The sequence below is a fragment of the Hemiscyllium ocellatum genome, chromosome 1, assembly GCF_020745735.1.
Source record: "Hemiscyllium ocellatum isolate sHemOce1 chromosome 1, sHemOce1.pat.X.cur, whole genome shotgun sequence".
Taxonomy (NCBI): domain Eukaryota; kingdom Metazoa; phylum Chordata; class Chondrichthyes; order Orectolobiformes; family Hemiscylliidae; genus Hemiscyllium; species Hemiscyllium ocellatum.
The window spans coordinates 98,921,095-98,946,483 of record NC_083401.1 but is presented as its reverse complement, the minus strand read 5'-3'; the positions used below and the strand labels follow the sequence as shown (position 1 = coordinate 98,946,483).

The following is a 25,389-nucleotide window of genomic DNA, read 5'->3' as shown; positions in this document are numbered from 1 at the left end:
GGGATTTGAACCCAGATCTTCAGAGCATTGCTTTGATCTCTGGACCTGTAACAATATCATCACACCATCACCTTCCCTGTTATGCATGATATAAAATATTCGCTTTTCATTGCCAGGCACTGTTCGAGCCTGTGAGGTTTCTTAACTCCATGGTGCTGAGAAGAAATTTTTGTGTCAGTTGTTACAGACTACAGTGCTCGGTATTGGTTTCTCATTTGTATGTTTTTCGATTTTGTGCCTTAAGGGTTGAATGACACTTCCTACCATGTTGTATGAGTGTGCCAGCTCACTACACTCAATGAGTTGTGACTCATAATGTATCTTACTGCCATCATCCTTTTTTTAAGTGGAGGAACTACACTTGGTTAGCAATTAGCTACAGGTGACATTTATACAAAGACAGTGATTTTGAGGAGGACTAGCTATGAAGTGCTATGATCCTTAGCTACTCTGCTCACAAGTCCATTTGACATCGTTGCAGTAGCAATGGCAGGAATAGGAATCTTGGGGTCTGGTGTTGCATCTCAGCCCTAGTCCCTGACCTACACAACCTGAGCAAGGCATCATCTTTAATTATGCGATCAATTCAAGTTTCCAACAGTACCACCAAAGTATTTTAAGTGTGGTTTTACTGGAGACAATTCTGTGTCCCATTTTTCTCTTCTGGATGAAGTAAATCTACCTATTCCACTTATGCAAATTCAAGGTTTATACGAAATGTATGGTGAAACTTCCAGGTAAAATAGCAAATCAAACATGAAGAGGTGAACGATACATCCCAAATTAATCTTCTTCTCAGTTGAGAAAAGAAGATAATGTGAGTCCATGCTTTTATGACATGGATAAAAATGATTATGGTGAAATTAATGATTTTGATATTTTCATTATATTCAGCCAATGATTGTTCATCAAAAATCATAACATTAATCTTGGGTTTGAACTCCTGGATCTTAAATATTTTTTTCTTCAATTGGCTAAAGGCTGAGTTGGCATATTGATGCTAAATTCCACCATCTGTGTCACCCTTCGTCTAGAGGAGATAATGGTCATGGTTTCCCAACCCAGCGGCAATCCCCACACCCCTGTATGCCTGGAAGACATGGACAATATTCAGCAGGCATCTTAAAGCACCAGGCAAAAGTGGGTTCTGCAGATGCTGGAGATTATCGTCAAGATTAGAGTGGTGCTGGAAAAGCACAGCAGGTCACGCAGCATCCGAGGAGCAGCAAAATCGGCGTTTCAGGCAAAAGCCCTTCATCAGGAAATCTCAAAGCACCAGTTGTTTTGCAAGATCTGCCAAATCTGGTGACAAGTGAGGGTATGCAACATCAGTGCCCTCTCCTCAGCAAATACATCTAGCATTGAAATTCAACTCATTCAAATCCAGCTCCACTGTAGAAGCACATGGTTCCAATATCTGATGCAAGACCCTCAAAGCAACTGATCTAATCAGAAATAAAATCAGAAATTGCTGGAAAACTCAGCAGTCCAGCAGCATCTGTGGAGAGAAAGCAGAGTTAACACTTCAGGTCCAGCGGTCTTTCTTCAAAGCTGATTGTACACAGGCAAAAGATTGATAGTATGCTGAAGATGGGGTGGGGTAGCGTGGGGTAGGGGCATGATTGGTAGGAGGAAAGAGTAAATGATTATGGAGATGGAGCTGAGAGAGTAAAGAGATAGAGAAACAGAGAAACACAGTTGGGTAGACAAATAGGTGGGTAATGATCAACCTAGGAGAATCAATAATCACTAATGGGGTCCACTAATGGCAGACAATTGGATGTCTGTGGTAGCAGCCCGTGTGATGACAAAGCCTAGTATGTGGGGGATGGGGTAAGGACATGGGAGGAGGGGTTCAGACCCTAAAATTACTGAACTCGATATTGAGTCCAAAAGGTTGCAACATTCCCAAGTAAAAAATTAGCATCTCAGGCAACCACAGATCTTTGGATTTTTTTTAATCTAATCATAATATTGTCATAGTAGGAAATTCCCAGGAGGACGATGGTAACACCTCAGATGTCCTCAATGCATTCACAAAATGATGAAATATCCCTGACAACTCTGGGAGTCCCTAGATGTCACTGACTAAAATGGAGAATGCTAATTCAGGAAGTCACAGAATACTTCATTGTGAACATGCAGAGATGAAGGGATTGGAAAGAGTGAATAAACCTCGCAACATCTCATCTGCCAGGCCCCTAGGGTAATTACTGAACTTGTATCGCAAGGTCAACAGATCATCCCAGAATCCATCAAACAGGAACTGAAACAAATAATTTCAAAATGGAGGATTACCTAAGGAATAATTTATCAAAGTTGAATAATAGAAGAAGCTGAGAGGTCAGCATTGTTGCACAGTTATTAATAAATCTGTTCAAAGAGACATTTTAATAACCTTGAAATAGTGTACGAATCATTTAAGAAACATTATGATAAACTTCATGTAAGAAAGGTCAAGTTGTAAAATAATCATTCTTACTTCCTCAAAGCATCCTCTTTAAATTGAAATAGATGGAGTCAATAAATATATTTTTCTCCTCTATTGAAAGGAATGCAAGGAATATCTTTATGGAGATAATGTATGGTAGAAAAATAGACTAGACAACTTCATGGAAATTTCTTTCTGATTTACGTCACAATCCCGGTTTCTACTTAAAGGCTATTCATCAGAACTTGGACACGTATAAAAGCATTAGAACTAAACGCTTCCTCTGTAAACATTTCAGCTTTGGAATGTTATTTTCAAAACAGACCTGTGACTTGTTGATAGAGATTATTTAGAATTCATTTGTGCCCCATTACAGGGACTGTCGAGAACCCATGACGTTAGAAAGAACATGTTTGGGATTAGCGTACATTCTTAGTCAAATTGTCTGGTACAATCTTACAGACCTTGTTCTTGTTGCACATTGTTTTACACACATTCACTACAGCTCACAAGGATGACAGGGGATCTGATTGAAATGAATACGTTTAGAACAGGACTGGGCAGATTAAATGCAAGGAGGGTGTGATCTGTGTTTGGAGAGCCTAGAACCAAGGGATATTGTCTCAAGACTGACCACTTAGGACTGAGAAATGGACTTTTTCCCCCATTTGCTCAAGGAGTAGTGAACTGGCAGGAGTCTTTATCACAGAAAGATGAGGAGTCCAAGTCACTCAATACATTCAAGAAAGAGATGGATAAATGTTTGGATTTTAATGGCATCAAAAGGTTTGACTAAAGCAGGGCGTGGCACTGAGATAGAGGATCAGCCGTGATCAGATAGAAGCAGGCATGCTGGGCCGAATGGTCTACACTTCAATGTTTCTATGTTGTATTTGTGATCAACACCTCAACATTATGAATGGTGGCAATATTTCTTTTACCAAATCATTCTTTGAAATGGTTCAGCAATTCACCAATTTTACTCAGAAGTGGAGATGTGTTTCCTTTGGCAGCCTTTCATCACAGATAACAATGGCTGTGTTAAACATGGTCTGTTCTGTGGGCTGGGGTTCCACTCTGGCACAGCAGTCTCTGCTGCATTTGATCAGATAGAAACATTGGGATGAGAAGGTGAAAGAGTCAGTAGCCTGTGTTTTCTCTGTGCACTTCCACTCACTGCTTCTAAAAAGGCCCTCCAAACTGTCAGCCTCTGAAGTTCAGGCCTGTTGTTACCAAGAGGTCAGTGTCAATGTTTAACATTTTCACAGTGTTCTTGTAGGTGTGATTTAGCCAAGATATGGATGGTCTGCACATCATGACCTACTGATCAGTTCACCATCCAAAAAGTCTTTGGCTATACTGCTGTCATTCATTTAATGAATGTGGCCAGCACAGGTATTAATGGCTCAGCAATGACAGTGTGTTATTAGCAAGCAGATAACAGCATTATGTTGCATCATGAGCCATCACTGTATTAACACAGAAACTAGAAGTGGAGTAGGTCCCTCATCCCCTTGAGCCTGGTCATCATTCAATAAGGCAGAGGTGGGTACTCCAGATGCTGGAGATTAGAGTCAAGATAGACTTGTGCTGGAAAAGGATAGTAGGTCAGGCAGCATCCAAGGAGCAGAAAAATTGATGCCCTTCGTCAGGAATCCATCATTCAATAAGTCTGTTTGGGGGAAAGGATGGGTGTTACTGCAGTTGGATGACTACAGAAGAGCTGCGACGGAAGGAAAAAGGAGCATGATAATCATATTTTATCATTCTCCACCCCCCCCCCATTTAATGAGAGGGAAAGGGAAATTGTGTGGTTTGACTGCATGGAGGATAACGCAGGACCCACACATTATCCTTTCGTTCTGTCTGACCCTGGTCATGAGGTATTGGTTGGTCACCTCCCGAACCCCGGATCGAGCGACCTCACTCTGTGGGAGTTAGCAGTCTCTGATTGGCTGGCTGGGCCAGCAGAGTCTACCACTGCGTGTTCTGTTTGGCGGGGCAGGGTCTGTTTGTGCCCTGTCTCTTCCTGAGATTTGCTATATTAACACTGAGGGGTAAAAGTTTGGGACCTTATCATCTCAAAAGGCAAAGTTCATAGGGCCCTTTATTGAACTGCTTCATGGCTGCTGGCAACATTGCAGATTCTTGTTTGTCTCACTGTAAAACTCAGTTTGTTCCCTCTCAGGGTCCAACACAATGGAGCCAGCCGCAGTGACTGAAGTTTGTGGGTGTATTGCCCACGTGGACAGATATGTATTGCGAATCCTCCAGGTATGCACAAAATAACCAGTGGAGTAACATGCAATTTTGCTCTCCTTACGCGTTGATGGGCGGGATGGACAAAGTTAAAAACATGCCACACCAGGTTATAGTGCAACAGGTTTATTTGGAAGCATTAGTCATGACACTAATCTTTTGTTATATATTGTCTTATGGACCTGCTCCATAGCTACCGGATGAAGGAGCAGTGCTCTGAAAGCTAGGGCTTCCAAATAAATGCTGTCCTTACAGGTAAATCTCCTATAATGCAGTATTTGTGTTCTCATGCAACTCAGTGTATTAGAAAATTGTGCAAAATAAGTAATTGGGCCTATGGGATAAGCAGGATTAGGGCTGAACCACAAAATACCAGTAAAAATCAGAACTAAAATAGTTAACCTAACAAGTGGTAGCACAGTCTAAGTAAATCTTTAAATCATAATATTTTCATGTAAACTTAACATTTGAATACTAAGGTGACTACAACACTACCTTTCATGAAACTCGTCACCAGAAAGCATGCAGACTGACTACGTGATACTGATGTGCACATGAGGAATGTCCTCAGGTTTGAAAAACATGTAGACTACAATTTCCGATTTCAAGGCTTGCAGAGCTGATTGCAATACTGTTTTAGCAGAACACACTGAATTTACATTTTGCAAACGAGATTCTGAGGCTGCTTTGCTGTTCAGCTGGTGCCAGGGTTTATAAAATTATTTGGTGACAGAATCTTATTTTGTCACTATCAGGTTCGTATCTTCTTGAAAGTAGAGTCGCAGGTAGATGGCAAGTGTTGGCAAATGGAACTAGGTTAGGTTGGGATATCTGGTCGGCATGGACGAGTTGGACTGAAGGGGCTGTTTCCGTGCGGTACATCTCTATGACTCTAAGATAATCTGATTACTCCACATTCCCATCTACCCTCAATCCCACCCACGCTCATCAAGAATCAATCTCCATCTGCCTTAGAAACATACAAGAACTTAGATTTCTACACAACAGGGGAAGCAATTGAGTTTGTCTGAATTACCTTCAGCTCATTGTAAGATGCAAATGATTAAGCATCTCAAAGTGTTCCCATTTGAAATAATCTAATCATGTACCCTTAAACAACTCTTCAAAAACAAATACCAAAGTCACAAATATGGTGCATAGCAATTAGCCATGGATCATCAAATATGAAACAATGTTAATTGTAAAATGGATATAATTCCTGCAATTTCACGTCATGTTGATGTCAGTTTATAGGGTTGGAGACACCAATGTGCATGCAGTTTAATCCAAGAGACTAAAATATAAAGGTTTAAACTGTTAAAAATATGTGCTGCAGGTAGCAGAACTAATTTGATGCCATCATGATTTGGCATCCATGTTGGGATGCTAGGTTAATACACTGACACAATAACAATAACTGCTGAAAAAAAATCTTATTGTCTGACAGTGACCCTAGTCTTTGATCTGTCTATTTTAAGTCCGTGTGTAGCATAGACACATTTTGAAACTCTACATATGTTAAAGAAGGAGAAAGTGAGGACTGCAGATGCTGGAGATCAGAGCTGAAAATATGTTGCTGGAAAAACGCAGGAGGTCAGGCAGCATCCAAGGAGCAGAAGAATTGATGTTTCAGGCATGAGCCTGAGCGTTGACTCTCCTGCTCCTTGAATGCTGCCTGACCTGCTGCGCTTTTCCAGCAACACATTTTCAGCATATATTAAAAAAGCACCACTCATATAATTGGCCGCTTTTTAAATAAACAGGAAAAAAAGGAATCATCTGGTGCAAATCTTTAGATGGTGATTTTTCAAAACACTTTAGGGATGGGTTTTAGTTTAATTTAGACCAAAAGGATAAAAGGTTTTCTTGACCAAACTCAAAGGGAAAATATTCTTAGAATTTTTGATTTATTTCTGTGTCAGGAGGTCCATAGCAGTTATGAAACTGAGACTCTTTGGCATTGATTCAGACTCCTCACACCCATATGCCAGAGAGATTTTCAGACAATAGAAATACTACACAGGAACACGATAGGGCACTTAGTCTGAGGTGGAATTACATTATTGAACAAACACATAGCTATCAAAATATTCCAGTGCGGCATCCCATTGCACAATATAAATTCTCCATCACTTTTGGGATTCTTTTCCATATTATAGTTCAAGTTTATTGTTCCAACAAGCCTAATCAACATTGCATCCTTTGTGGGAAGTGACAATGTTTAGCATTACCAATAAAATTATTTAAAAATAAAGATGAAATTTTAATGAGTTATTCTGTGAACAGTTTACCACATATTAGACTTGTGGAATGTTTTTTGAAATGAAAATCCAAATCATTCATGAAGTCATGTAAGTTTGATGTTGGTTCTAATCTGACTAGGAGAAAGTGAGGACTACAGATTCTGGAGATCAGAGCTGAAAATGTGTTGCTGGAAAAGCGCAGCAGGTCAGGCAGCATCCAAGGAGGAGAATCGACGTTTCGGGCATGAGCCCTACTTCAGGAATGAGGAAAGTGTGCCAAGCAGGCTAAAATAAAAGGTAGGGAGGAGGGACTTTGGGGAGGGGTGTTGGAAATGCGATAGGTGGAAGGAGGTTAAGGTGAGGTTGATAGGCCGGAGTGGGGGTGGGGGCGGAGAGGTCAGGAAGAAGATTGCAGGTTAGGAAGGTGGTGCTGAGTTCGAGGGTTGGGACTGAGACAAGGTGGGGGGAGGGGAAATGAGGAAACTGGAGAAATCTGAGTTCATCCCTTGTGGTTGGAGGGTTCTTAGACGGGGGTGGGGGGGTGTTGTTGTTAGCTGAATATCTCAATTGCTTCTAACACTCATTTTACCAAAGTCCATGCCATTCAGAGCCTGGTAAGATTCCGCCTGAGATTCAGGATATCACACAGCAGCAGGGACAGTTTAGCAAGGCAGGCAGAGGTTATAATGTGCCCCGAGTGGGCTAGAAGGGACATTAAGAGCCCCTTGCAAGTGCAATGGGGAAAATTAAGAACTTAAATGGTGGCTTCATCTGCTTAAAGAATAGCGGCTTCTCAATTCTTTGTGACAGTACAAATATGGCAGACTATGCAAAGATTACTAAGTGTACTTAAAAAGTAATTTCCTATATCCCCATTTACATTAGTGCATAGCATCCTTTTGCTATGAGTAACATCCCACTTAACATCTGGATTGTTTTCCTAGAAATGTTTTCATGTGAGCACTGTTGACAGAATTTTCCATTTCACCTGCCATTTCAATTTTTCATGGTCCTTGGCAGGGGGCCAACGTAGTCCTTTGGCAGAATAACTTCACCTGTTACATTGTTCATTCCATGTATTGTACAGCCTTTACAAAATGGGCCTGATTGAAGATGACTGTTTCACTAAAATCTTCAAGCATTACTGCAGACAGACACCCTGGCTGCTCATTATACGTTAAGAAATGAACTTGACAAGGAATTGATCAAGATTATTGGATCAAGAAAATAATAAGCAAACATAAAAGGCTACTCTTCCATATCAAATTTACCCTCTTGAAATAAATGTGAAAATAACATCAAGAAAAGAAAAATAAATTGATGATACAGGGATTAGACACTTTTGTGAGTAGGGGTTTTGTGCCAGCATAACTTCCTGCTGGCTATATGGTCCTGAGTGTAATAAATTGAGCAGTTTCAACATAATTATGAATGAATGTATAATATATATATCTCAGCAACATAAATCCCTCATAACACAGTTTAAAACTAGCAGATGAAGAATGTCTAGCTATCAGTTACAATTCCGACTGGGCAATAATATGCAGAAACAGCACTGCTGTTCAGATCATATGTCCAATGTCTGTCATACACAAAGGTTTACAAATCTCCTTTCAATACATACCGTATTGACTTGTTAAATGAAAGAAGGCAGAAATGAATAAAGTGAATTAGACAATATACAGTTTCCAGTTAAGAATGTCAAAATTAGGAACAGCAATGGACTAAAGTGACCACGAATGCTTGCTTTGTCAATCAATGTGATGATCTTCTGACCCAATTCCATTTACGACACCCCTCGATTCTCTCTGATGCACTAAAAATCTATTGTTCGCAGCCTTAATATATTCAATGAGGTAGCACCAACCACCTCTGGTGTAGAGAATTCAAAATATTCACAATCTGCTCAGTGGCTCAGTGGTTAGCACTGCTGTCTCACAGAGCTAGGAACTTGGCTTCGATTCCAGCCTTGGGTGAGTGTCTGTGTGGAGTTTGCATGTTCTCCCAATGTCTGTGTGAGTTTCCTCCAGGTCAGGTGGATTGGCTCTGGTAAATTTCCCATAGTGTCCAGGGATGTACAAGGTCGGTAGGTTAGCCATGGAAACAAGAGGTTATGGAATAGGATAGGAGCATGAGTCTGGATGGAATGCTCTTTGGAAGATTGGTGCACACCGGAAGGGCCAAATGGTCAGTTCTGTGTTGTAGTGATTCTATGATATTGCTCAGTGAAGACATTTACTAACTCTGTTCCAAGTGATCCTGAGACTGTACTCCAACAGCCGTGGGAAACAACTCATTATCGATGCTGTCAAGTCCCTTCACAATATTTCAAATGAGATCACTTCTCATTCTTCTAAACTCCAAACTACTCACCCTATAATCACAGGGGGATGTACCTCCGCCTAGAAACTAACTTCGTGAGCCTTCACTATCACTGCCTCCAATGCAAATATATCCTCCTTTAAGAATGGAGACAAAAATTACATGCTAACAAAAATAGAAATTGCTGGAAAAGCTCAGCAGGTCTGGCAACATCTGTGGAGGGAAATCACAGTTGGCGTTTTGGGTCCGGTGACCCTTCCTCAGAACTGATGGTAACTAGGAAAATGTTGGTTTATCTGCAGAAGATAGGGTGGGAGAGGGGGTAAGTGTTAAAATATAGGTGGGGATAGAGCCTGAAGAGAGAGAAGAACAGTTAGACAGACGAAGGAGTAGGTAGGAGGGTGAATATTTGTTAATGGGAACTGTTGGTGGCCAAAATGGGTTGTGTAATAGCAGACTGTGTGATAACAAAACCTGATGTGTAAGGGTTAGAGCGTGGTCATGGGAGAGCTTAGGCCCTAAAGTTATTGAACTTGATATTGAGTCCAGAAGACTGCAGGAGCCACTAAGTGTAAAGTGAGATGCTGTTCTTCCAGCTTGTGCTGAGCTTTGCTGAAGCAATTCAGCAAGCCTGAGACAGAGATGCTGACCTGAGAATTAGGGTGGTGTGGTGAAATGGCAAAAAAGGTAAAAATAATGACTGCAGATGCTGGAAACCAGATTCTGGATCAGTGGTGCTGGAAGAGCACAGCAGTTCAGGCAGCATCCAACGAGCAGCGAAATCGACATTTCGGACAAAAGCCCTTCATCAGGAATAAAGGCAGTGAGCTGGAAGCATGGAGAGATAAGCTAGAGGAGGGTGGGGAGAGAGTAGCATAGAGTACAATGGGTGAGTGGGTGAGGAGATGAAGGTGATAGGTCAGGGAGGAGAGGGTGGAGTGGATAGGTGGAAAAGAAGATAAGCCAGTTGGACAAGTCCGGACAAGTCATGGGGGGAGTGCTGAACTGGAAGTTTGGAACTAGGGTGAGGTGGGGGAAGGGGAAATGAGGAAACTGTTGAACTCCACATTGATGCCCTGGGGTTGAAGTGTTCCGAGGCGGAAGATGAGGCGTTCTTCCTCCAGGCGTCTGGTGGTGAGGGAGCGGCGGTGAAGGAGGCCCAGGACCTCCATGTCCTCGGCAGAGTGGGAGGGGGAATTGAAATGTTGGGCCACGGGGTGGTGTGGTTGATTGGTGTGGGTATCTCGGAGATGTTCCCTAAAGCGCTCTGCTAGGAGGCGCCCAGTCTCCCCAATGTAGAAATAGAAACAGAGATGTTGAGGAAGGGAAGGAAGGAGTCAGAGAAGATGAAGGTGAGAGCGTAGTGGAAATTGAAAGCAAAATCAATAAATCTTTCCAAATCCAGATAAGGGAGGGAGACAGCACCAATGATATCATCAATCTACCAGAGAAGTAGTTATGGATGGAGGCTGGAATAAGCCTCGAACAAAGAATGTTTGAGGAATGTTCCATGTATCCCACAAACAGACAGGCATAACTGGCCCATACACGTACTGATGGCCACCCCTCTGACCTGAAAAAAATGAGAGGAATTAAAAGAGCTCAGCCAAGTGGAGGTCGATAGTGGAGGGTGGACATGGTTCAGGTCTTTGTTCCAGGAAGAAGTGGAGAACTTTGAGACCACCCTAGTGGGAGATGGACATTCAAAGATCCACGGTAAAGAGGAGGCAGCTGGAGCCCTCAAAATGAAAATACTGGAACTGGCGTAAAGCATCTGAGGAATCACAGATGTAAGTGGGTAGGGACTGGACTGGGAAGAAAAGACTGAGAGGCAGTAGGAAGAGATGAATTCTGTAGGGCAGAAAAGATGAGTTTGCCTGGGAAGTCCTGTTGTGAATTTTGGAAAGGAGGTAGAAGCAAGCTGTGTGGGGTTAGGGTCTATCAGCCTGGAGATAGTGAGGGCAGATCATCTGATGAAATGAGGTTGGTGACCGTGATCACAGTTTGGGAGAGATAGGAGGAGGTATTGGAGAGTTGGCGCTCAGTCTCTGCAAGGCAGAGGGCAGTTCAGCAGACTACAACAGCACCACCCCTATCAGTGGGATTAGTATTAAATGTTGGTGCAGATCTGAGAGCATGGAGCTAATCCCCAGGTAAGATCCTCCTCCTTTGCACCCATTGTGGAAGTACAGCAGTACTTGCTTATTCTTGTACTCTAGTCATCTTGCAGTAAAAGGCAGCAAGATGTTTGGCCTCCTAATTGCATGCTGCATGGTATATATTTGACAAACCTCCATCTTGTGCATCGGTTTATGCTGTGGTGTTCTCCTCTGTGTTGATAGGGAGGTAGTGGCAGAGTGGTCATGTCACTAGGTGAGTAATCCAGAGGTTAATGCTCTAGGAACATGAGTTCAAATCCCACTGATTTAAGACAATTTAAAAATGAGGAATTTCCTGAGGGTTGAGTGTCTTTGGAACTCTGCATCAAAGAGAGTTATGGGGACAATGTCCTCATGTATATTTGAGGCTTAGATAGATACATTCTTGATCAGCAGGGAAATAAAGGCTTATGGAAAGGGTAGGAAAGTGGACATGAGGAATGCCAGATCAGCCCTGATCCTATTGAAAGGTGGAGCAGGTTAGAAAGGCTGAATGGTTTATTCCTGTTTCTATTCCTTTTTTAAAAAACAAATCAGCATTTTCTGGCTTCACTTGGGAGCTCCACTCTATCAGTCTCTGGACATTTGTTACAAATGAGAACAGTAGGTTGATAGGATTCATTAGTCTCTGTTTTCTCTGGGCTGTATTCTCTATTGAGCTTTGTATTTCTGTTCACTCTTCAGATACCCCTCCAAGTAGTCAGCTTCCAGAGGTCATAGGTGCCTGCAACTGTCTCTCGGTTATCTGTGTTGATGTCTTTCACCTTCATATCACAGTTGCAGGGGTCCTTGTCGTAGATGAATAGAATTCCTCTATACCTACACGCTAAATTTCTGTGTAATTATGAGTCACCCAAATTCATCTGAACATCAACATTTACAATATGCACAGCTTTTAAATAATATTGTATTTCTGTTCTTACAAACAGAGAGAATAATTTTACATTTCTCCATATTATATTTATCTTATTCACCATTCACTTAAACTTTCTACAACCTATTTCAGCCTCTTTGTGTTCTCCTCACAGTTTTCACTTCCCTGAACTAGAGTCCACACATCACTTCTAACACTACTTCCGAGCAGTGGGACAAATTCATCACCAAATTCAGCCGAAGAGTAGGATCTATTGAGTGCACTCACTGCCATGGTTCATTTTCTGAATTTTTAAACAGTGGATTAACTTCTCAAAGTTGTGAATTAAAAGATTGCCAATTAAAACCAGTACTAATATTGCAAACAATAGATCCTTAAACTCTACTGCCTTATAGACAAATCCTTTCCAAAATTTTGAACAAATGGGGCTTTGGACTGGATAACCTGCCTGCAAAAATTATACTTGTCTGTGGAACGTAGCATGCAAACCACATTATACTTCTTCCAGACATACTGATTAGAAGTAATCCATATCACACAGCATCACACTCTATTTTTCCAGTCTGACTGCTAGTCATGGCTCATCCAGTGTTGACATAAAAAGGGGTGAGGCCAGCATTACTACTTTGAACACTCATTACAGTCCCACAGTATATAAAGAGAGATTGGCCTAGTTAGCAATGAATGACATCCAGTAGTATTGATAAAAGTTGACAAGTTAAATCTCTCTCACATAATTGTTCATAATTATTTTGAAACTTGCAGTTGCACATTTCTCCCAATTACCTAAATGCTAACTTGTTTAAGAGAATTAAAAATAAATCTGCTCACCTGAGAGTTATTGTTAAACTACAAAGCATACAATGATTTCGACCGGTAATACTCCAGGTTTGATTTCCAGTTAGTGTTAAGTTAGTAGATGATCTAAATATATGTACAATGCGGTTGTTAGAATTTTCTCAATGATCTGGGTTAGCAGGGTAACAATGACAAATGTCAAAGGATAACCAAAATCTTTGAAACCTTACTCCAGCAAGAATAAATTACATTCACCGGCGAAAACACGGGAAGGGGTTGGTCAAAAAGAAAGGAAGATAAAAGAAGCAATATTTATTGAAAAAAAATTGTAAACTACAAGCAACATTCACATTTAAGAAAATGGAAACAAGTCAAGAAGGTTTAATCATTTTGAAATATATCTGCTTCACTATATATCTGCTTGCCATTGTGGGCGCCATGGTGGCACAGTGGTTAGCACTGCTGCCTCACAGCGCCTGAGACCCGGGTTCAATTCCCAACTCAGGCGACTGACTGTGTGGAGTTTGCACGTTCTCCCTGTGTCTGCGTGGGTTTCCTCCGGGTGCCCCGGTTTCTTCCCACAGTCCAAAGATGTGTGGGTCAGGTGAATTGGCCATGCTAAATTGCCCGTAGTGTTAGGTAAGGGGTAAATGTAGGGGTATGGGTGAGTTGCGCTTCGGCGGGTCGGTGTGGACTTGTTGGGCCGAAAGGGCCTGTTTCCACACTGTAAGTAATCTAATCTAAAATAAATTTGGAAAAAAAATTAGAATTATCTTCCTTTGCTAGCTCATAACGCTAGATGCATTCTGTGGAAATAATTTAATATTTCATTTCTGAAATATTAAGCTACACAGCATGTCATGTAGTTAACAGGCATTTCTGATCATTGTAATGATTACGTTCAGATATCCATTAAGAACAGCTCAGGAATGAAAAGCTATAAACTTTTGCCTTTAATGCACAGACAGCAATTAAATTTCTAGGTCAAATTTCTATCGTACGTCTGACTGATTTTCAGATGGGGAACATGAAAAGTTAATCTATGCTTCTTTGTTTTAATTTTTGCTCTATGTTCTTAAGTCTCAGTTTGTATCATCAGTTGCTTAGCCCAGGCTGGAAGGGCTGTAGTTCGCAGGCTACTGGAAAGGTTCAGGTCAAGGTCATTTCTTTTCTGCATCATGTATACATGGTATTTTAGGTAATGAGAAGATATGCTCATTCTACAAAAATACAAGCTGAAAAAAAGACATTTGTTGTTTTCTGTTTTTTATTCATCAGGCTAGTTTATAATAATTACCAAAATAGGTGAAAAACACTTATACCATCAGAGGAAGCCCACTAGCTTTCGGACCGTCGCTCCTTCAGCGGGTGATAGTGGAGGGCTCAATCCTAACATACAGAATTTATAGCAAAAATTTACAGAGTGATGCAACTGAAATTATACATTGAAAAATTGATTGTCTGTTGAGTCTTTCATCTGTTTGAATACCTGATAGTTTCACTTCTTTCATGTGTAAATCAAAAAACCTTTTTTAAATAAAAGTTGCATCCTCAGGTTACCTGTTAACAATGGTGATAGCTAGACAATATGTTGAAGGTGTTAGCCCCCAATGTTCTCTGTCTCTGCCATGATGTTCAGATTAATTCTAATCTAAAAAGTGAGATAACAGAGTTTTACTTGAATTCATGCCGTATTTGAGCAAAGCACAATGTAACTGTACAAGTCCAAATTCACACCCTTATAGACACACACACGCTCACATGCACCCCCTCACAGACTTAAGACACTCTGCACTCACTACACACAAACACACACTTTCTCACACTCTCAACCCCCAACCCAGACAGACAGATACACGCAGACAGACAAAGACTCATATGCACACATATATTTTGTGGGGCGACTTTGTACTTGCAGGGCTCATTGTACTTTGCTCAAAAACTGCATGAATTCATGTAAAACTCTGTTATCTCACTTTTTAGATTAGAATCGATCTAAACATCATGGCATAGACAGCTAACACAGGGGGCCAACACTTTCAACATATTGTCTAGCTAACACCCATTGTTACAGCTAAGCTGAGAATGCAACTTTTGAAAAAAGGTTTTGTGATTTACACGTGAAAGGAGTGAAATTATCATGGTATTCAAACAGATGAAAGACTCAACGGACAATCAATTTTTCAATGTGTAATTTCAGTTACATCACACTGTAAATTTTTGCTATAAATTCTGTGTGTTAGGATTGAGCCTTCCACAATCACCTGATGAAGGAGCAATGCTTCAAAAGATAGTGTGCTTCCTGATGAAGGGCTTATGCTCGAAACGTCGAATTCTCTATTCCTGAGATGCTGCCTAACCTGCTGTGCTTTGACCAGCAACACATTTGCAGCTGTGATCTCCAGCATCTGCAGACCTCATTTTTTATTCCAATTAAACCTGTTGGACTAGAACCTGGTGTTGTGTGATTTTTAACTTTGTGCAGCCCAGTCCAACACCGGCATCTCCAAATCATGACCATCAGAGGAGTGCTGATTGGTTGGTAAATGGGCTCTGGTAGAGACATTGCCATGGGAAATGCACCAGTTAATGATATCTGGTAATTATCTGCCAAATTTTGCTTAAATTTTAAACCAGGCAGTTTGACTGTAATTGATCTGGGCATCAAACTAAGAAATTAAACAGAATTCTGTCACCCATTTGGTTGAGCTGAAATGGGCTCAGTACACGTGCATGCTCTTACTGTCAGTGAAGAACAGTGTCCTGTATAACATGCAATTATATCACACTGCAAGCAGAAATGGCATTACTCACACTCTCAGGATTACTTAGTATTTGTTGTTCAATCATAGAATCATACCTAATGTTGAATACTGTTTTGAGTTTTTAGATTAGATTAGATTAGACTTACAGTGTGGAAACAGGCCCTTCGGCCCAACAAGTCCACACCGACCCGCCGAAGCGCAACCCACCCATACCCCTACATATACCCCTTACCTAACACTTCGGGCAATTTAGCATGGCCAATTCACCTGACCCGCACATCTTTGGACTGTGGGAGGAAACCGGAGCACCCGGAGGAAACCCACGCAGACACGGGGAGAACATGCAAACTGCACACAGTCAGTCGCCTGAGTCGGGAATTGAAACTGGGTCTCAGGCGCTGTGAGACAGCAGTGCTAACCACTGTATCACCATGCTGCCCACATGCATGCATGGGCTGTTTAGGTACAATGCATCTCACTTGTTGTGAGCAACCAAAGGGATATGCTATTTGACCCAAAGTGCTGGTCTTGGTGATGTCCAGTTTATTTGTCAGCATTACACCAGTATTGAAATTCATACATCACACTATTCATTTGTATGATTGAATTGGCAGCTTTTCGGTTTGACGGCAGCTACCTTTTGGTGGTAATCAGTGTGCATGATGCTGCTGCCGAGTGGCAGTGTGAAACAGTTTGCTCCAACTGTGTCAAATATTTGAGATACATTCCCCTTCCAGGGTAATCAATTGTGGACTGCATACTTTTTTTCAGGACCAAAGGGCCTTGGGCCCTTTTATGAGTTTGTGCAATTTACAGCGAGGAATTTTCTGTTCAGGCTAGCAGTTATCTCTATGGATGTGTTTGTTGAGGCCTATTTCAGCATCAAGATGGTACGATGAACTGAGACTAGCATAGACCCAATTTATGAGGTTGCCAGTAAGGCAAATCTGATAGCGCATGGTGCTACAGGAATTCCAATTCAGATATTGATATTTAGTAGTGACATTAGAGGATTTGAGCTATAGGGAGAGGCTGGATAGGCTGGGGCTGTATTCCCTGGAACATCAAAGGTTTAAAGGTGACCTCATAGTTGTTTACAAAATCATGAGAGGCATGAATAGGATAAATAGACAAGGTCTTTTCCTTGGGGTGGGAGGGTGCAGTTTTAGAGGGCATAGGTTTAGGGTGAGAGGGGAAAGGTGTGAAAGAGACCTAACGGGCAACTTTTTCAGGCAGAGGGTGATGCATATATGAAATGAGCTACCAGAGGAAGTGGTGGAGGCTGGTACAATTGCAACATTCAAAAGGCAACTGGATAGGTATATGAATAGGAAAGGTTTAGAGAAATATGTGCCAAGCGCTGGCAAATGGGACTAGATTAGGTTGGGAAATCCGATCAACATGGACAAGTTGGACCGAAGGGTCTGTTTTTGTGTGTACATCTCTCTGACTCTGAGTGTTGTTCACCACTAACAGGATCCTACATCAAGTCAAAAAGACATTCTGCCTATCACACAAATAAGAATGATGTATATGAATTTCAGTGTTGGTGTGATGCTAGGTATGTAAGCCATACTTCTTAAAGACTGGAAGTATATATTGACCAACATATTCCTTCAGTTGATCATAACAAGCAAAATGCTGGCTGGCCAGCCTGGACTTATAGAACATACAACAGTGTTCAATATCAGATGTAATTCAGCGATTGGACCAAGTGTGCAAAGATCTATGCTCACAACAACTTAGGATGTAACTCAAGCTCAGAGTGTGGCACACTTGTGTGTAATGGAAGCTACATAAATCAATAGACAGATTCTAGTTATTTGCAGACAGAACTAACATATACACATACAACATCTGTTTTAACTCAACAAAATGAGTGACAGGAATATTACATTTCATTTTTCGTGATGATGCCTTGAGCTGAGTCAACTTGCCTGGAATAGAAGTTAAAATCTTAACAAGGTATGGCAATTAACTGCCAATCATGACTAACTGATGCATTCTTCAGGGAAATTCTTCTCCCAATCAGACTCAATTTGTCACCACTCTCCATTCATATACAATATGTAAATATTGTTTTACCATTACTTTCTTATTTAAATTGTCCTGATGAGTGAAAGACAAAAGACTTTGTCAAATAGTCTTTTACAACAATGCTGGAATTCTGTAGAATTTAGAATTTATTGTCATGTGTATTTTAACAATACAAATACAATGAAAAGTGTTCTAAGTCGCCCTAGCATGGCACTTATATGATACTATCAAATGATTAACAATATAAGCTTAGAATTTTCATAGAATCATGGCAGCCCAAATGGCAACTAGAACACAGATGTGGAAGCTACAACTCCATTTCCCAAGGCTATCATAGTGTCTTGATGCATTTTTGGCTGTTTTCCACCAACTACTATTATGTGAGCCATAGGCTTCTAAGTGGATATTTTAATTAACAACTCAAAAAATTATTAAAGGATTAATTGTCTTTCATGTGGGTTCTGAATTGAAGTTTGTTCCTACCCTGTACATGCCTCCTCCATACAAAGTGAAAATTGAGTCTCAGAATACATTTTGCTGAGGAGGAAGTCTTACAAGTCAAACCGTGCATCTCTGTAGTTTCCCAATATTCCACAAATACTTGAGACACCAAAAATGGTGTCTGTACTGGCCCTAAATATCCTCAATAATGGAGCAATTACAATCCTCTAGGATAGAAAATGCCAATGATTCAGAATCATTCAAGTAAAGAAATTTCTCCTTACCTCATTCCCAAAGGATTGTCCACTTATTTGAAGCCTGTGCCCTAATGCTTTAGATTCTCCTGATAATGAAAACAACCTCAGTCTATTCTATCAAGTTTTTCAGAATCTACACCCCTGGAGAGCACTGAAGGCTAAGTCTCTTAAATCTTCAAGGCTGAGTTAGATTTTTAAAGCATACAGCCATGTTAATGTCAAGATAGAGAACTAAAGTTATCTGACTATTTTGTATGAGGATCATAACCCTTTAATAATTTGCAGCAGTTGTACTACAATTGAATGGATTTTCTATTTTAAATGTTGTCATTATTCAAAGGCTATAGTAAAATGAGATTGTATACATTCAGAAAAGGTAATGATAGCTGTTGTGTATAGCAGCATTTTATTAAGAAGGCATAGGGACACAAAAATTAATTTAATTTCCAAATTATGTCAACTAAACTACACTGGCCTACTTCAGAATTTCATTTGGAACTCATCTTCAGTCTAAAGTAAGTATATGGCAAACTGGAAACATTTTATCCACTATTATAACTAATTTTGCCTACACATATAAGTAGCAATACAACATAACCACAAAGTGCCAGCACATTTCAAATTGGTAAGTACTTAATTCCTAACCGGTCCAGTTGTGTCCTCAGTTAGAATTATCCCAATAAGGAATGGAATACTTAGTTGTGCTGCTAAATGAAGTAACACATCACAAAGATGCAAGTGATTTCATGGCTCATAACCCTCTATTTGAACTATATTTTCTCACCTGATTCTATTAAATGGAAAATGGTTACAGAGATGACCATTTGTAGTAACACAAAATAATAATGAGGATAAACTAAAAGAAAGCTGGAAGGAAAAGAAAGAAGAAGTAGGGATAGAGTTTTGACTTGACTAATATTTATTACCGTCAACCTTGACAAGGTGGATTATGATGGTTCAGGCACCTCAACCAGCAGCAGAATCCTGGAATATATGCAAACTGTTGCAAATGTAAAGGAGGTTTCGTCAAATTCGATCAACATTCATTAAAAAAAATCGACAAACAATTCAAACAAAAACACAGTGAATTGAATTACGATTTATACATGTACATCAGTATGATCACTGATGTTTGCAAATATACCAAATGAAGGCAGACTACTCAATTACACATTCTTAGCTGCAGCTGCAGTACAACATGTTTGATTTCTCTAGAGACAGAGCAGCAACTCTATATCTACAGACTATGATAAAGTCTTGTCTTCTGAAGTGAGTTTTAATGCTTTTCAAAAGATGACTGAGGTTAGGGCCAATCCTTGTTTTGAAAACTGTACAATTTACAAAATAATATGAATAACGTCTTACTCTGAACTGCTGCTTTCACATTCATATTTTTTAACTGAGTTTAATTGAAACATCAATTCAAATCATGCAAAAGGGACACAAAAATCTGCTCAACTGAAAAGATGTATTTTCTGTATGCCATCTTCACTTCCACAATTGTGCCAGTCTCGAACTGCCTTGTCTCAGAGCTACTTCTGCTATTGTTCTATTAAGGAACAGTGAGCAGGTCAACCTTCCATAACCAGACAATGGCATATAACCCAATGGCCATAACCCAAAATATTAGTCACCCGCGACCATCGTCCAGCAAAAAAATCAACTGGGCAGTGACCTGAAGATGTTATGGTAGAATGCTTAACCAGAACTAAACCATAATGTATATCTTTGTCTTGGAGTAAATGCTGGCAAGTGATTGTAAGAAAACATAACTTTTTTACACAAATCTAATTTTGCTTGCAGTTAACATTTAACTAAAAGCTAGAGTTAAAAATTCTAAAGTTGGCACACCTGATGGTGGCATTTCGCTGGAAGTTGCAGAAATGGCAGTTGATGATCCTTTGGGATGGCATGGAGTTAATTGTTTCAAGGAGGAAGGGGAAGAAAGAAGGTGTTTATTTTCCTTTTGCTTTGTCCAATACCACAAACTGGGGTTCCTATTCTGCTACAGCAAAAGAAGCTAGTTATTTGGTGAATATCTTAAAGTGACTAAGATTCATTCTGTTCTAAGGTTTAAAATAGTAAAGTAACTGATGGCAAACTATGATGAAAAGTGTCTGTTTATATATTATCAGTTTTAGCATATTGATTTTAGAATCGTGGCATATGGAGTTGTTTACACTTTTGAAGAATTTAAAAGAAATAAGACAGTCCTTTTCCTGTCCAGGAGCAGCGGGAGACAGAGCGGCGGTGACATTGGAGACCAGGAGGTTGCCGGGAAGGTAAGGACTTAGTAGATATTTGGGCAGTGGCTAAACCTGAGATGCTACACATGTAGTATCTACCTCCAGTGCCCAACCCCCCCACCCCCCAACCAGAAGAAAAGGTGTCTCTAAGGTAAGCCTTTTTTTCCTTTTCTTTCATATGTTTAAGTGCATTGTTTGGTCTTAGGTGAGTTAAAGCTAAGACTTACAATGGCAGGGGACCTCAGACCCATGGCATATGCCTTTTGCTTGATGTGGGAGCTCAGGGGTGTGGCTGATGTCCCTGACTCTTACACTTGCAAGAAATGTGTCCAGCTGCAGCTCTTGTTTGACCGCATGATGGTTCTGGAGCTGCAGATGGACTCACTGTGGAGCATCCACAATGCTGAGGTGGTCATGGATAGCACATTTAGTGAATTGGTCACACAGCAGATTTGAATTGCTAAGGGAGGCAGTGAATGGGTGACCAAAAGACAGAGAAAGAGTAGGAAGGCAGTGCAGGTGTCCCCTGTGGTCGTCTCCCTCCAAAACATTTTGGATACTTTTGGGGGAGATGGCTCACCAGGAGAGGGCAGCAGTTGCCAGAATCATGGCACCATGGTGGGCTCTGCTGTTCAGCAGGACAGGAAAAAGTTTCCTAGGGCCATAGTCATAGGGGATTCTATTGTAAGGGGAGTAGATAGGTAATTCTGTGGCTGAAAATTAGACTCCCGGATGGTATGTTGTCTCCCAGGTGCTCGGGTCAGGGATGTCACCGATCGACTGCAGAGCATTCTGAAAGCGGAGGGTGAACAGCCAATTGTTGTGCTGCATTTAGGACCCAACGATATAAGTAAAAGATGAGATGAGTTCCTGAAAGCAGAATTCAGGGAGCTAGGAGAGAAGCTAAAGAGGAGGACCTGAAAGGCTGTGATCTCAGGATTATTACTAATGCCATGTACTAGCCAAGGTAGAAATGAAAAAAGGCAGGATGAACATATGACTTGAGAGATGGCGTAGGAGGGAGGGGTTCAGATTTGTGGGACATTGGGGCCAGTTCTGGGGAAGATGGGACTAGTACAATTAGATGGTCTACACCTGAATCAGACTGGAACTAATGCCCTTGGAGGAGTTTTTGCTACTGCTGTTGGGGAGGGTTTAAATTAATGTGGCAAGGGCTGGGAACCAGAAGAGAAGACTAGTAGACAGTGAGTTGGAAACTAATTACTGTAAGGATCATGAAGTTAGCATTACCAAGGGGAAGAGTAGGCAGAAAGCAGATGAATGCAAAGGAACTGGTGGTCTATACATATGCTTTAATGCAAGGAGTATAGTGGGTAAGGCAGACAGACTTAGGGAGCCTGGGAGTATGACACTACTGCAATCACAAAGACTTGATTGAAGCAAGGGCATGATTGGCAACTAAACGTTCCAGGATATAGACGCTTCGGACAGGGCAGGGATGGAAGTAAAAGGGGAAGTGGAATTGCATTGCTGGTCAGGGATGCTATCACGGTTATGGTAAAGGAGGACACTATAAAGGGCTTGAGCAGTGAGGCATTATGGGTAGAGCTGAGAAATAAGAAGGATGCAGTTACATTGGTGGGGCTGTATTACAGGCCTCCCAACAGTAAGTGTGAGGTAGAAGAGCAAATAGGTAAACAGATTATGGAAAAATGTAGAGGCAACAGGGTGATGGTGATGGGAGATTTTAATTTTCCAAACATTGACTGGGATACACTTAGTGTTAGAGGTCTGAATGAGGCAGAATTTGTAATAGGCATCCAGGAAAGCTTTCTAGAGCAGTATGTCAATAGTCCAACTGGGGAAGGGGCCATATTGGACCTGGTGTTGGGGAATGAGCCAGGCCAGGTGACAGAAGTTGCAGTGGGGGATTTCTTTGGGAATAGTGACCACAAATCTGCAAGTTTTAGAATACTCATAGACAAAGATGAAAGTTGTCCTAAGGGAAGAGTACTGAAATGGGCCAAAGCCAATTATACCAAAATTTGGCTGGGAAATATGGATTGGGGGCAGCTATGTGAAAGGAAATTCACATGATATGTGGGATGCTTTCAAAGATAGGTTGAAGACAGTGCAGGATAGGCATGTCCTTTGAAAGCATGGGATAGGAAAGGCAAGATTCGTGAACCGTGGATGACAGGAGAAATCATTCAACTAGCCAAGAGGAAAAGGAACCATACATAAGGTCCAGGCAGCTAAGAACAGAATGGGCCTTGGAGGAATATCAGGAAAGTAGGATCAGTCTTAAACGAGGAATCAAGTGGGGTAAAAGAAGTCATGAAGTAACTTTAGTGAGCAGAATTAAGGAGAATCCCAAGGCATTTTATTCATATATAAGAAGCAAGAGGGTAACTAGAGAAAGGGTTTGTCCACTAAAGGATAAGGAAAGAAAGTTGTGTGTCATAGAGTCATAGAGATGTACAGCATGGATACAGAGCCTTCGGTCCAACCCGTCCATGCCGACCAGATATCCCAACCCAATCTAGTCCCACCTGCCAGCACCCAGCCCATATCCCTCCAAACTCTTCCTATTCACATGCCCATCCAAATGCCTTTTGAATGTTGCAATTGTACCAGCATCCACCACATCCTCTAGCAGCTCATTCCATACACGTACCACCCTCTGCTTGAAAAGGTTGCCCCTTAGGTCTCTTTTATATCTTTCCCTTCTCACCCTAAACCTATGCCCTCTAGTTCTGGACTCCCTGACCCCAGGGAAAAGACATAGTCTATTTATCCTATCTATGCCCCTCATAATTTTGTAAACCTCTATAAAGTTACTCCTCAGTCTCTGACACTCCAGGGAAAACAGCACCAGCCTGTTCAGCCTCTTTCTGTAGCTCAAATTCTCCAACCCTGGCAATGTCCTTGTAAATCCTTTCTGAGTTTCACAACAGCTTTCCAATGGGAAAGAGACCAGAATTGCATACAATATTCCAACAGTTGCCTAAGCAATGTCCTGTACAGCTGCAACATGACTTCCCAACTCCTGTACTCAATACTCTGACCAATAAAGGAAAGCATACCAAATGCCTTCTTCACACTCCTATGTACCTGTGACTCCACTTTCAAGGAGCTATGAACTTGCACTTCAAACTCTCTTTGTTCAGCAACACTCCCAAAGACCTTACCATTGTGTACAAGTCCTGCTAAGATTTGCTTTCCCAAAATGCAGTACCTCGCATTTATCTGAATTAAACTCCATCTGCCACATCTCAGCCCATTGGCCCATCTGATCAAGATCCTGTTATAATCGGAGGTAACCTTCTTCATTGTCCACTACACCTCCAATTTTGGTGTCATCTGTAAACCTACTAACTGTACCTCTTATGCTCGCATCCAAATCATTTATGTAAATGACAAAAAGTAGAAGACCCAGCACTGATCCCTGTGGCTCTCCACTGGTCACAGGCCTCCAGTCTGAAAAACAACCCTCCACCACCACCCTCTGTCTTCTATCTTTGAGCCAGTTCTGTATCCAAATGGCTAGTTCTCCCTGTATTCTGTGAGATCTAACCTTGCGAATCAGTCTCCCATGGGAAACCTTGTCGAACGCCGTACTGAAGTCCATACAGATCACATCTACCGCTCTGCCCTCATCAATCCTCTTTGTTACTTCTTCAAAAAACTCAATCAAGTTTGTGAGACATGATTTCCCATGCACAAAGCCATGTTGACTATCCCGAATCAGTCCTTGCCTTTCCAAATACATGTACATCCTGTCCCTCAGGATTGCCTCCAATAATTTGCCCACCATTAACATCGGGCTCACTCTATAGTTCCCGGGCTTGTCCTTACCACCCTTCTTAAACAGTGGTACCATGTTAGCCAACCTTCGGTCTTAAGGCACCTCACCTGTGACTATCGATGATACAAATATCTCAGCAAGAGGCCCAGCAATCACTTCTCTAGCTTCCCACAGAGTTCTCGGGTACACCTGATTAGGTCCTGGGGATTTATCCACCTTTATGCATTTCAAGATATCTAGCACTTCCTCCTCTGTAATCTGGACATTTTGCAATTTGTCATCATCTGTTTCACTACTTTCTATATCTTCCGTACCCTTTTCCACAGTAAATACTGATACAAAATACTCGTTTAGTAACTCCCCCATTTTCTGCGGCTCCACACAAAGGCCGCCTTGTTGATCTTTGAGGGGCCCTATTCTCTCCCTAGTTACCCTTTTGTCCTTAATGTATTTGTAAAAATTATTTGGATTCTCCTCAATTCTATTTGCCAAAGCTATCTCATGTCTCCTTTTTGCCCTCTTGATATCCTCTTAAGTATACTCTTACTGCCTTTATACTCTTCTAAGGATTCACTCAATCTATCCTGTCTATACCTGACATATGTTTCCCTCTTTTCCTTAACCAAACCCTCAATTTCTTGAGGCATCCAGCATTCCCTATACCTACCAGCCTTCCCTTTCACCCTGACAGGAATGTACTTTCTCTGGATTCTTGTTATCTCATTTCTGAAGGCTTCTCATTTTCCAGCCGTCCTTTACCTGTGAACATCTGTCTCCAATCAGCTTTT

General features: G+C 41.2%; 1 protein-coding gene across 1 annotated transcript in view; it reads right to left on the bottom strand.

Moving 5' to 3' along the window:
- The window catches only part of corin (corin, serine peptidase), a 232,537-nt gene that overhangs the window by 116,070 nt on the left and 91,078 nt on the right, over positions 1-25,389 (bottom strand). The gene's annotated exons all lie outside the window — the stretch shown is intronic.